We start from the raw sequence: 13,932 nt of genomic DNA, 5'->3' as shown, positions 1-13,932 counted from the left end.
AAAATCTTGAACTCGGTTGATTCCTTTTCTTTACACCAACTTAATCTTTCCTTCTCGCCGTCTCTGCCCCCTGATCTGACTCTCACGCCGCTCCTACTGCAGTACGCAGGAAAGTAGTCCAGCGCTGAGACCCGGGTGTGCGAATCCGCGCCCACCCGGACAGTGACAGCCACAGTCAGAGGGTGGGCGGGAGCCTGGAGAGGAAGAGGCCCGGCAGAGGCGACGGCCGGCGCGTTGCTAGGGCCTGACAAAGGCGCGCTCGTTAGCGGGGGCCTGGGCGCTCGGACTTGGCCCCGCCCCCTAGCCTGAGCTGGGGGCCCCCACGTTGCCCCGGTAATTCCGGAGCTCAAGGAGGCCAAATTGGAAAGAAACTTAATTTTTTTTTTTTTAAATGCTGTGCTGGGGATTGAACCCAGGGCCTTGTGCTTTAGAAGGAAGCACTCCACCAACAGAGCTATATCCCCAGCCCAAGAAACTTAATTTTAACTTTTTCTTCCCTTTCTTACCCGGACAGCGAAGAGACTGGATGGCTAAGGTGTTCAGTTTCTTAACCAACTTGGACAAATCTGGGAATTCCTCCTATCAAAAGCGATGTGCATTCGAGTTGCCAGATCTGTTCAAGGGCTTGAGTTTGAACTGGAATTTGTTTCTTGGTTTGGGTTTTTGCTAGGCTCCCCTCTTAGGAAATAGAAAGTTGGAGAACTGAGGAAGAAGGAGTTAGCTTTTTTCTTTTTAAATTCCCTATTATTTCCCTTCCCTATCCATGTCACAAATCTCTTCCTGAAGAATTGTGTTTATGCTCTTGATTCTGCTGGTACCACAGTAAACATACCCATGTACAACCTATCCTGGTGAAGATATAGAGTGCTATCAGTATCTTAGAAATGCACTTCCATTTTGTCCTCCGATCATTATCCCAACAAAGAGTATAGATTGGCTTTGCCAGCATTTGTACTCTGGAAATCATAGAGTAGGTACTGTTTTGTGTCTGGCTCTGTCACTTACATTGTAAGACTCATTCATAGTTTTTGTGGTAGCAATTTGTTCATTTTCACTTTTCATATTATTTCTTTGTGTGAATAGGTACAATTTATTAATTCCACAGTTGAGAGGCATCTGAGTTGTTTCCATCTGGGGCTATTAGGAATAATGCTGCTGCAAACATTCTCATACAAAACTTTGGATGGATATATGTACTCATCATTGATGTGTATACAACTGGTAGATTGGTGGGTCAAAGAAAATGCACGCAACCAATTTTAATAGATAACACCAAGAAGATTTCCAAATTAATTGTTATGAAGGCAGGAGGGAGGAACTGCTGGTAGACAGTGTGGACTGAGACCAGGAACGGTGGATCACCTGCAATGAGCAAGAAAGGCCTACACAATAAAGATTGTTCCACATTCTCCACCATTTTAAAACTTTTCATCACGCTTCCATGTAAGGAAAAACAAAAAACAAAAAAGACTGCTTTACAGCCTAGGAAACATCAGGTTTTCATGTTAACACAGTTTTTGCTCAAAATTTCAATATTACTTAATTTTCTAGGAACTTGAAATCCAAGTTCTCCATTATTTAGGAAAATTGTATCATCATCTTCGATGAGGCTGGTGGTGGCTCAGTAGCTTACACACCCAAACAAGGCTGCATTTGTAGCTGTTGTATTCATAAGCATTCTTCTGTAGATATAAGCTTGTGGTGACATCATTATGCTTCCCAGTATACATGCTTGGACAAATACATGATGACATATATATATATATTGTAATATATATATATATTACAATATATATATATATTGTAATATATATAATATATATTATTATATTATATATATAATATATAGGTTATATATATATATATAACCTTTAATTTATTGTGCTAGAGTTATGGTTTTATGTTCATCTTTAAATAGCATGGATAGATAAACTGTATTGCCCATAAACCTAATTTCAGGATAATAAAAAGTCATTAAAATGTTTTAATAAAAAATAATCACTGGGTCTAATAGGACTAAGAACTTCTGTGATAGAAAATGCAAACTATAACTCAGGCACTTTCTCTACCTTGGTTAAGAAGATCAGAACTAAGGTTTGAGCTTTACTCAAATTAGTTTCTAGGTAATCTAATTTCCTCCCACTCTCCCCCTTTCAAAATGTAACTTTTGTCTTATAGTATGTTGATAGTGTTTGGTCTTGAAACACTTGTGATGTCACAGTACACTTTCTCAAATCCTTTGAAGAAATAAGCAGAAAATATTGTCAAAAGGATCAGCAACAGAGCATGGACAAAATCTTTTCTGATTATTGTCTTGAGAGTATTTACCAAAAGAGCTAATTTTTTAAATTTTATTTATTTATTTATTTATTTATTTATTTAGTGCAGGGGATTGAACCCAGAGGTCCTTAACCACTGAGCAACATCCCCAGCCCTCTTCATTTTTTATTTTGAGACAGGGTCTCACTAAATTGCTTACAGTCTTGCTAAGTTGCTGAGATTGACTTTGAACTTGCAACCCTCCTGCCTCAACCTCCTGAGTCACTGGGATTTCAGGCATGCACCCCTTTACAGAGAAAGCCTGCTCATTTTTATGGCAATATAAGCATTATTGTTCTATATTAAGATAATAATGGAAATATAACACTACATTAGTTTCTTATAATAGATTATATTTTGAATTAAATATAGTGATAGCACTTTTAGTCTCCAGAAAGTTTATCTTCGGTTGCAGAAGATGGCTATCAATGCTAATTATTAGTGAATTGTAGATGGCAAAGAAGACTCTAAAAATAGGAAAAACAAAGACTATTCTTTAATTCCTTTCTCCTTTTCTTAAAGGTCTCTTGATAAAAGAGGTTATGGAGACATGTACAATCATGTTTACTACCAACTACCAAGAAGCTGTAAATCTTACGTATCTTGAAAATACTTACCTTCCAGTGGTGACAAAGCTCAAACGGACTGCAATTCCATGGAGAAGAATTTGCTCTTTGGATATACTTGCACAATTCATACAAAGATATTTATATGTGTAACACTGTTTGGAATGGAAAATCTTAGAATTAATCTAAGATGACCATCACAGGGATGTTAGCTTTCTGTCATTGTGACAAACTACCTGAGATTCACAACTTATAAGGAGGAAAGATTTGTTTTGGTTCATGGTTTCAGTTCATGATCGCTATGTCCTCTTGTTTGGGGTCTATAGTTTCCAAGAACATCATGGCAGAAGCATGTGATGGAGAAAACTACTCCCCTCATGGCGGCTGGGAAACAAAAGAGAAAGAGGAAGGGGCTGGGGTCCCAAAATCCCCCTAAAAGGCAAGCTCCAATAACTTAACCTCTTCCACTTGGCTCCATCTTCTAAAGGTTCTACCACCTCCCAGTAGTACCACGGGCTGATGGCGAGGCCTTTAGCATGTGAGTCTTTGGGGGACAGATCCAGCCCATAACAATGGGAATAAGTTAAATTGTAGATTCAAACATGGTGATACATTTTAAAGGGGCTGCTTAATCTCAAAAGAATTGGTACAAAGTGACAAACAAGTATATGCAAAAAAATAATATCACTTATTGTCAGGGAAATGCGAATCAAAACCACAGTGAACTATCATCTCACCTCAGACAGAATGGCTATGATAAAAAGACAAAAAATAACAAATGCTGATGAGGATTCAGAGAAAGGGAGAAATTTTATACACTGTTGGTGGGAGTATAAATTAATATAGCCTTATGGAAAATAGTATACAGGTTCCTTAAAAAACTAAAATTAGAACTACCATATAGTCAGCTAACTCACTACTGGGGATATAACTAAAACATAAAATCAGTATAGCAAACAGATGCCTGCATTCATGTTTAGTGCAGCACTATTTACTATAGCCAAGATATGGGGCCAGCTGAGGCATCCATCAATGGATGAATGGACAAAGAAAATATGGAGTATATACACAATGGAACAGTATTCGATCTTAAAAAAGAATGAAATCTTATAATTTACAACAACGTGGATGGAACTGAAGAACAAGGAAATAAGCCAGGCACAGAAAGAGAAATCCACATGTCCTCATTTATATTTGGAAACCTTAAAAAGTTGATTCTATTGAAGTAGAAAGTAGAATAGTGGTTACAGAGGCTAGAAAAAAGGAGAGTGAAGGAGGCTAGAGAAATTGTGGACAGAGGGAAAGGAGTTCCAAGAACATTGATGTTCACTTTTCTCCTTTATTTACTGTTTACCAAGAACATAAATTACTTGAATAATATTTAAGATAACTTACCAAAAGATTAGAGATAGAGGTACAGGCAGAGTGCAAGGATTTATGGCAACACTGAAGGAAGCAAACAGGGCTGTAGTTTTCCAAAGCACTTCATTGTACACATACTTTTCTGAAAGCCCCAACTTGCCTTGCAAACCCCACAATGAATGGGCAGCCACTTTTACCCAAGCCCCAAGGTGCACACAATATTTAGTGACTTATACTTAAGGAAAGTCGGAAACCTACTGAAATAAAACATTTGAGCTGGGTGCCATGGCTCACATCTGTAATCCTGACTTGGGAAAATAAGGCAGAAGGGCCATAATTTCAAAGTCAACCTGGGCCATTTAGCAAGACCCTGCCCAAAATGAAATTAAAAGAGATAGGGATGTAGGTCGGGGGAAAAGCACACCTGGATTCAACCCCTAGTCCTGCAAATTAATTAACGATTTAAAATTTTTTTAAAATTATAACATTCATTATGCAGCACCAAACTAAAATTTTGCAATAAAAATTTAACCACTGAGTCCCTAATTTGAATCACTTTGTTAGTGGCTAAAAGGAATGCAGACATATACTTAATTCTTACACGTGAAAAGTACACAGTTCGTATTTTACCATTTAACAAATATTTATTGCAGAAGTTTCTAAAATCAGCATTGGGTTCCAAAATCTAAGTATAAATTGAAAATTGGTTAACAGTAAAACTACTCTAAAACTCCCTTCTCAGGAATGTGCCATGCTGAATACCACATCTCTCCATTCATAAATTCAATACAGTCAGCCTTTCTCTCCAACTGAAGATCACTTTTTTTCAGGTCAAACTTAATGAAGCAGTTGAGTTGTATTCAGGAAAGCAATCTTGTTTGAAAAATTCAAATGGTAGAATTGCACTCAGCCCTGTGAGATGCTCATACTTGGAAACTGAGGCAGATTGAAAATAAAACCAATGCATATCCTTAATCCCTTGCTTACTCAAGGATGTATGCGCAGAAGTGGACTTGTGCTGGCTTTGTGCTGTCAACGAAGATGAAGGACACTGCATTTCCCTTCCCCGTATCATTCTAGGCAAAGAGAAATGTGAGATTTGGAAGACAGAAGTAAAGCAGCAGCCATTCTTATACTCTGAAAATCACTGACTAGTCACTGACCTGCTGGTTGATTGTGCAGGCATGGGCCTATAGCCTGGCCTGCAGCTCCTGCCAGATCTCAAACTGATTCTCTAAATTCTGAATCAGGTATGTGAGCAACAGTATTGCCAAAGATACTGCCTTATCCTGCAGGTCACTTATATCACTGAGGTTGGATGTACAGAGAAACAGAGGCAGGTTGCAATTTATCCTCACAGGATCTACTTTTTCCCTTTCAGTTCTAGACTATTCTCACCAATTTTACTCTTTCCTTACTCTCTCCCAAACTACGACCATCTTTCTTCCTGGCTGTTGGCTCTGCTGACTTAAGGCCCCAAACTGGACACAGAGACCAGCACCAGACATAAATGTCTTAACTAGGTCCTATAGCTGTGTAAGGAGCTAACACCGGCAATAAACTCCATGTTCTCTATCACTCGTATGGGGGTTCTGATTCTCTGACTGGTTAAAATTATTTAAATTATTCTGTTTTGATTTCATTTAGACTTGAACCCACATAAATTAACACCTATGCACTGCAACCTTAAGGTAAATATATGTTAAGTGTTGTGTTCAAGATAAGAAAACAGTGTCTTGGGAAGGATACAAGGGGAGGGAAATGACTTCTGACTGGGTGATTGGTCTGAATGCTCAACAAAGGGATCTGGACTTTATTTGGAAGGTGTGGAATAGTTCCTGAAGACCTTGAATAAAAGGATGTCCTAACTATCATTTTATTCTCTCATATTAAAGAGTTTGAACATCATAGAATGATTAATGCAGTTGAGTGATAGCTATTCAAAAACTTTTGACAAATGAAACCACAAAAATGCATTTGTTTTTCTTGCAACACAATTAAAGAAAGGTAAATGTAACTAATGTGAAAAATGAAATGCTATTAGACTAAGCTGAGGAATTATCTCCCAAAGAAGAAATATAGGAATACTCTTCAAGTTAGACTATTTAAAAATAGACCATGTCAAGTAAGAGGTAGCAGACTGTCAACATTCTGCCCGGACTCTGCAGGATAAAACTCATACTATGGGGCTTTCCCATGTTTAATAAATGTGTTCTCAATGAATAATACATGTGCTAATGATACCCATAAATAAAACATTAGACCTCTAGGAATAGAAGACAAAGTTGATATTTAAGTCATACTCACCTGAACTGCCCCTCTTACATTTTGCACATTTCTTCCATTTCATACAAAGTAAAGAGAAGAATTTGATATTAAAAGATTTGAATTTAGGGGCTGGGGTTGTGACTCAGTGGTAAAGTGCTCACCTAGAATATATGAGGCACTGGGTTAGATCCTCAGCACCACATAAAAGGTATTGTGTCCACCTACAACTAAAAAATATGTATTTTTAAAAAGACTTGAATTTAGGGCTGGGGATGTAGCTCAGTTGGTAGAGTGCTTGCCTCACAAGCACAAGGCCCTGGGTTCAATTCCCAGCACCACAAAAAAAAAAAAAAAAAAAAAAAAAAAGACTTGAATTTAAACCTAAAATTAACATAAATTTATAAGACTAAATCAAATATTAATATTTCTGAGCCTCAATTTTTCTTCTTTTTCTATATTACTGGTTTGCTATAAGGGTTACAAACATACATCCAGAGCACAGGAACTTTTTGTCCCAATACTTATAGCAAATAAGCCAACAAAGAAGATAAAATGGAGTTATTTTTAAAAATCCAAAATAAGGCAGAAAAAGAGAACAAAGGAAATAAAAAACAGATACACAGAAAAAAAATGGGAAAACTAGAGAACAAGAATTGGTTAAAGGGCTGGGGAGATAGCTCAGCTGGTAGAGTGCTTGCCTCGCAAGCGCAAGCTCAGCTGGTAGAGTGCTTGCCTCGCAAGCGTACTGAGTTTGATCCCCAGTACCGCAAAAAAAAAAAAAAAATTGGTTAAAGAAAGTAGTGGGAATTTCCAGAGATATAACCAAAGCACTTATTCCAAACAGAGAGCCCATGCTTCTAAGGTTAAGTCATAGAATGCAGAACTGAGATGATTCCAATAACAAAATGAGTAATAAAACAAATATCCATAGTTTAAATCTATACATACACATTTCACACCTTTTTAATCCTCTTTCCTCCACGTGGAATACTCTCCTTCTCTCCATTCTCAATTCATTACTTGCAAGGCACTGTGTTTTCCCAAGCCTTTCTCCTTAAAGTGATTCTTTCTTAAACTGAAATTCCCCTCCCAATCTCTATACTGTCCTTAACCCAGGCCTCAGTTCTTGTTAGGAAACCTTCCTCTGCTTTCTGTACAGCTAAGTTAGGTGACCTTCCTCTGGGCTTACATTTCTCAATATTTATCTAACAATGGTTAACCAAGCTTTGCGTACATGCGGTGTTTGGAACTTCAGGATCCATGCCACCCTATCTAATGGAAAGCACCACCTGGTGGTAAAAGAGGGTGACTGTTCTAGATCACCAAGATAAGCCGTCTGAGCCTGCAGAGAGCTTTTAAGATTGTGTTAGAGAAAAAAGCTATGATGACTTGTATACAGATATATCTATTGTCAAAAGTAATTCTTATTGAGAGAATGTTTCCTGCTCCTTTACCCACTCCCCTTTCTTTCACCCACCCCAATTCATTCTACTCTTACTTCTCAATCCCTTTCTCCTGCATTCCAACTGTCCCATTGAAAACAGTTGTGGCTGGTGTTCATTTTGTTTTGGATGTCCTAAGAGCATCCAGATTTCCTTTTGGAATTCACACATCCACGTTTTGTGTGATCTAGACAAGGCAGTAATTCCTGGTGACCACATGCCTTTCCCAAAGCTGAAGGAAACGGTCCTTGCCCTTCTTGACTTAGCCAGACCAGGGACCAGGCATGTGACCCAAACTCAGTTGTCAGAAGCTCATTCTGGGTCTCAGGCTGTTGAGTTGGTGACATATAGACAGCAGGAAAATCTGGAAGATATTCATGCAGGGATAAAGGATGGCATGCACTCCTTACAACACCATTTTAAGAAAATTGGGGCTGGGGTTGTAGCTTAGTGGTAAAAGCACATATGAGACACTGGATTCGATCTTCGGCACTACACAAAAATAAATAAATAATAAAGGCATTTTTTTTTAAGTTTCTCTTCTTTAAAAAATATATTTAAAAAAAGAAAAAGAAAATTGCCAAGGTGATTTTTTTTTTATTATTTGTTTATTTGTTTTGATACCAGGAACTGAACCCAGGGGCACTTAACTGAGCCACATTCCCAGCCTGTTTTGGTTTTTCCTTTTTCTTTCTTTCTTTCTTTTTTTTTTTTTTTTTTTTTTTCTTCTTTGATTTTGAGACAAAGTCTAGCTAAGTTGCTGAGACTGGTTTTGAACTTGCAATCCTCCTGCCTCAGCCTCCCAAGTCACTGGAATTACAGGTGTGTGCCACCACACCAGGCAAAAAAAATTGTGAAGATTCCTAATGTCCAGTCCTCAACAGCCCCCTTTGATTCCAGCCCATTTCCAAGTCTGATTTCCCTGGCCACCATCATTCTCTGGGCTTCCCAATAGTCTTCTGATAACTCCCTTATGCTTAATTTAGACAAAGTCAGCTTCTATGTCCTTGCTTGCTTATATGTTTACAAAACAACTGAACTTCCGGACTAGTGAAGTAGAATAAAAGGAGACTATCTTAACTTTCTACCTCATTATCAAAATCTAACAAGAATTAAAGAGAAATATTTAAATCCTAGCTTTAGTTACCAGGTGGCTCAAGCAGTTAATGTGAGGATGCTTTGAAATGCAAACCAGAAAAAGAACAAATGTCAATAGAAAGATTAGACTTTTCTAATGTAGATGAGCTCACGTAGTCCTGGAATGGAAACTAATCCTCATAATGGCACATTGATTTTGTTCCTGTAGGAGGAAAACAGTTGCAGCTGGAAAGCACGCAACAGACAACCCTTCTCTACCCACGTCTTTGAGAAGCTCTCTCTGCAGAGACAAATGGAGACAAAGCAGAGGGAACAAATGTCTACACCCAGTGGGCATATCAGGCAGGAGAGTTTATGAGATACACAAGGAAGTAGGGGCTGAAAATGCATTCTGGGATTGAGGGTGACTTGCCTAAAAGAGAAGAAGGCATTGAGAATCATGTCTGAGATACCCTGCCATCTGCTGGCTTATGCAGTGAGGTCCTGCCCAGCTCTCACATATGACAAGGGAGAAACCAGACCAAAACCCAGATACCTGCTTCATTTGTGGACTCCAAATGACTTGGAAGCACTCGCTTGAGCCATTATTAGAGAACAGCTTGAGGTTCTAGTAAAGTCTGGCTGTATTTACAGGAAAGAATCTACTTGGAACAGGGAGGCAAAACTCCACTCCTTCGTTGTTGGCTGGTCTTCCCTCACTGTAGGAGGGACTATAGGGCCGATTCTTTCTGATTCCCTGGGCAATCCCTTTCTCAGAAAGAAGAGACTCTGCCCATGAGAGAGGTGACCCTAGAAAATAAACAGAGCATATCCACGGGACTGCCACCAGACTCATTCATTCTGTCTTAAGCTTTATCCAAATGCTCTTGTTATTTGAGTCTTGAGGGCATCACATTTTTGGTCAGAATAAACTTCATTACTCACCTGGTATCTGATGAAGTTCATGAAGACAAAAAGTAAAAATCACAACTGTAATACTAAGCTGCTCCCTGCCCTTTCCGTTGCATCACAACCTAGCTTGTCAGTCTGAAAGCTGCTCTCCCAGCCCTTTTTGGTGCAGCCATTTCCCTGCCTCCCAACTACTTGTCAGTCTGTGAACATCCTAGCTAGCTATTGGTTCATCAGTCAGCTTGCAAGTATCCTTCTCCATTATTGGTCCCCTGTTAGCCCAGTGAAATTCAACTGCTTAGGGATAGCACCCCCGCCATCTTTTCTCTTGCTTTCTCTCTCCTCCTGACTTTTCCACTCTCTCTATCATGTGCCCTTTCTCTTTTCCTCTCATTTTCTCTCTTACCCTGCAGGGAGACACTTTGTTTGCTTAATAAACTCCCTTATGTGATTTCCCATATCCGGCATGGTTTTCGTGGGTTTCTTACAACAACCACCACGGAAAAGGAAAAAAACTAAAACTTGTCATGGAGTCTATAAGTCAGGCTCTGACAAAATGACTAGTTGTGACCAACTGATCAGTTGTGCTTAAGTATGTCATTATTAATAATGTCATCAGATAAGCAAACCACTTGAGAAAGTGAAAAAAGAACAGGCATAAAGCCAAGTAATATTATTAAAGTATAAAATGCCTCTTTGAATATACACACAATTGTACTTCACGATGCAAATGGTACAAAGAATTTTGAACTTCTGTGAGTTTAACATAAAAACCAATAAAAAATGAAAACCTGCTGAGTTCTCTAGGAAAAACATCAACTCACAAGAGTATAATGTCCTTTGTAAAAAGTCATTTTTAGAGAATTCAAAATGGTGGATTAGAGGGAAGCTGCGTTCCTTATCACTCCATAATTCAGGATTCAAGCAGAGGAAAATCTGTTTCTCTGAGAGGGCTTCTCTGCTGCTCATTGATCCCTGCTTCTTACCCATTCGTCCACCATGATCACCCACTATCTGCCAGCATATCGCCTACTTTTTGAATGCAGATAGCTCACTGACTGCTGCCTATCATCCGCTACTTGCCCATCTCTTGCCTGCCCATTGCCCGCCTTTCACCTACCCATCACCCACCACCTGAGGTCCACCTGCTGATGGACTGCTGTTAGCCTCCAGATCACCCACAGACCATCAGCAGATAACCTGCTCCCTGCAGTTGCCTGGAAGTCCATTGTCACAGTACCCACAGGTTTGGTTACATGTGGCTGCCACCATTTTGGGACAACAACCAAGACCTGCAGGACCCTTGGCCCCCCTGCCCACACACCACTTTCAGGACCCCCAGTCAGCCTGCCAGTGCCCCACATGAACTTGGTACCCGTGTGATGCTGCTCCCCATTTGCCAACACATTTGGAAGCCAGTGCAGCCATCTTATACTATCCCAGAAGCAGAAGCTGCCATCTATAGATGGGGTGACTCCTATCCTGAGATTCCTGCAGGAAACTGGAAGTTCATTGTCAGGTACCTCTCTTGCATCAGGCTACTGAAGACTGAGAGGCAGGAATAGTATATCACTGTTATAGTGTAGTTTTTTTTTTCTCCTTTTTGAAATTTTTTCTATTTCTTTATCTTTCTCACTCTATTTTCCTTTTGTTTACCTGTTTCCTCAGAGCCTCTTTCTCCCTTTTATCATGCTAACAACCAACCTCTTTTTATTCCACTTTCACACTTCCTATGATCTAGTACCTCTATATACTCTTTTCTTATTCCACTAACAGTTATATCCTACACCTCTCCCCATCCTCTTTGTCCCCCATTAGAAACTGTAGACCTCATTGCAAATCTATTGGTTATACTGTAAATAATAATCCAACTCATTCTCTCTGTTTATTATGATAATACTCTTAACATCTTTATGGGACTATTTGGTTTAGGGCTTCATAATGTCTGTACTGGGTGCTGCTAATATTGATCTCCCCCTTAAAAGAGAGGTTTTGGAAACCTGCAGGGTCACTATAAGCCTATAGGTGGGGAAACTGCAATACCCCAGATCCGCACTGCTAGAAGGGAAGACACATGAACAACATGAAAAAACAAGGAAAGAAAGTGTTCCAAAGAAACCAAGATTCTATATTAATAGAATCCAATGACAGCATGGTAGAAGAAATATCAGAAAAGGAGTTCAGAATATACATAATTAAAATAATCCACAAAGTAAAGGATGAGATAAGAGAGCAAATGCAAGCAAAGAACAATCACTCCAGTAAACAACTAAAAGAGCAATGGTGTGAAACAAAAGATCACTTCAATAAAGAGCTAGAGATTCTGGGGGGAAAAAAACAAACAGAAATCCTTGAAATGAAGGAAACAATAAACCAAATAAAAAACTCAATAGAAAGCATCACCAACAGACTTGATCACTTGAAAGACAGAACCTCAGACAATGAAGACAAAATATTTAATCTTGAAAATAAAGTTGACCCAACAGAGAAGATGGTAAGAAATCATGAATGGAACTTCCAAAAACTATAAGATATCATGAAAAGACCAAATTTAAGAATTATTGGAATTGAGGAAGGCACAGAGATACAAGCAAAGGGGATGAACAATCTATTCAATGAAATAATATCAGAAAATTTCCCAAACCTGAGGAATGAAATGGAGAGTCAAATACAAGAGGCTTACAGAACATTAGGTGTACAAAATTACAACAGATTCACACCAAGACACATAATAATGAAAATGTCTAGCATTCAAAATAAACATAGAATTTTAAAGACTGCAAGAGAAAAACACCAAATTACATATAGGGGGAAACCAATACAGGTATCAGCAGATTTCTCATTCCAGACCCTAAAAGCTAGAAGGACCTGGAACAATATATTTCAAGCTCTGAAAGAACATGGTTGCCAACCAAGAATCTTATACCCAGCAAAACTAACTTTCAGATTTGAGGATGAAATAAAATCCTTCCATGATAAACAAAACTTAAAATAATTTATAAATAGAAAGCCTGCCCTACAGAACATTCTTAGCAAAATATTCCATGAGGAGAAAATGGAAAACAACAATGTAAATCAGCAAAGGGATGAACTACCTTAAAGGAAAGCCAATTAATGGAGAAACCAAGACAAGCGAAAAACTAAAAATAAGCCAAAATGACCAGGAATACAAATCATATCTCAATAACAACCCTGAATGTTAATGGCCTAAACTCATTAATCAAAAGACATAGACTGGCAGATTGGATTAAAAAGAAAGATTCAACAATATGCTGCCTTCAAGAGACTCATCTCACAGAAAAAGACATCCACAGACTAAAGGTGAAAGGATGGGAAAAAACCTACCACACACACAGACTCAATAAAAGAGTGAGGATTTCCATCCGTATTTCAGATAAAGTGGACTTCAAGCCAAAGTTAGTTAGAAGGGATAAAGAAGGACATTTCATACTGCTTAAGGGAACCATAAATCAACAAGACATAACAATAGTAAATATTTATGCCCCAAACAATGGAGCATCTATGTATGCCAAATAAATCCTTCTCAATTTCAGGAATCAAATAGATCACAACAGAATAATACTGGGCGACTCTAACACACTTCTCTCATCACAGGATAGATATTCCAAACAAAAACTGAAAAAAGAAACCATAGAACTCAGTAACACAATCAATTACTTACACTTAACAGACATATATAGAATATTCCATCCAAGGGGTTGGGGAGATAGTTCAGTTTGGTAGAGTGCTTGCTTGTCAAGCACAAGGCCCTGGGTTCAATCCCCTGCACTGCGAAAAAAGAAAAAAGAATATTCCATCCATCAATGAGCAAATACACTTTCTTCTCAGCAGCTCATGGATCCTTCTCTAAAATAGATCATATGCTATGCCACAAAGCAGTCCTTACTAAATACAAAAAAATAGATACTACCTTGTATTCTGTCAGATCATAATGGAATGAAATTAGAAATCAATTATAAAATAAAAAA

At 38.5% G+C, this 13,932-nt stretch overlaps 1 long non-coding RNA gene and 1 other non-coding gene across 2 annotated transcripts; one reads left to right on the top strand and one right to left on the bottom strand.

The window, feature by feature from the left end:
- Positions 1 to 1,263: 1,263 nt before the first annotated feature.
- On the bottom strand, positions 1,264 to 7,638 carry LOC124959905 (uncharacterized). Its single transcript, XR_007104005.1, has 3 exons — positions 7,475 to 7,638; positions 2,937 to 3,040; positions 1,264 to 1,382 (listed from the first exon to the last, which is right to left on the bottom strand). It is a non-coding gene; the product is annotated as an uncharacterized LOC124959905 (long non-coding RNA).
- Positions 6,783 to 6,856, top strand: Trnav-cac (transfer RNA valine (anticodon CAC)). Its single transcript has one exon. It is a non-coding gene; the product is annotated as a tRNA-Val (tRNA).
- Positions 7,639 to 13,932: the final 6,294 nt, after the last annotated feature.

The sequence above is a fragment of the Sciurus carolinensis genome, chromosome 11 (assembly GCF_902686445.1).
Source record: "Sciurus carolinensis chromosome 11, mSciCar1.2, whole genome shotgun sequence".
Taxonomy (NCBI): domain Eukaryota; kingdom Metazoa; phylum Chordata; class Mammalia; order Rodentia; family Sciuridae; genus Sciurus; species Sciurus carolinensis.
This window is presented reverse-complemented; position numbering and strand designations above follow the sequence as displayed.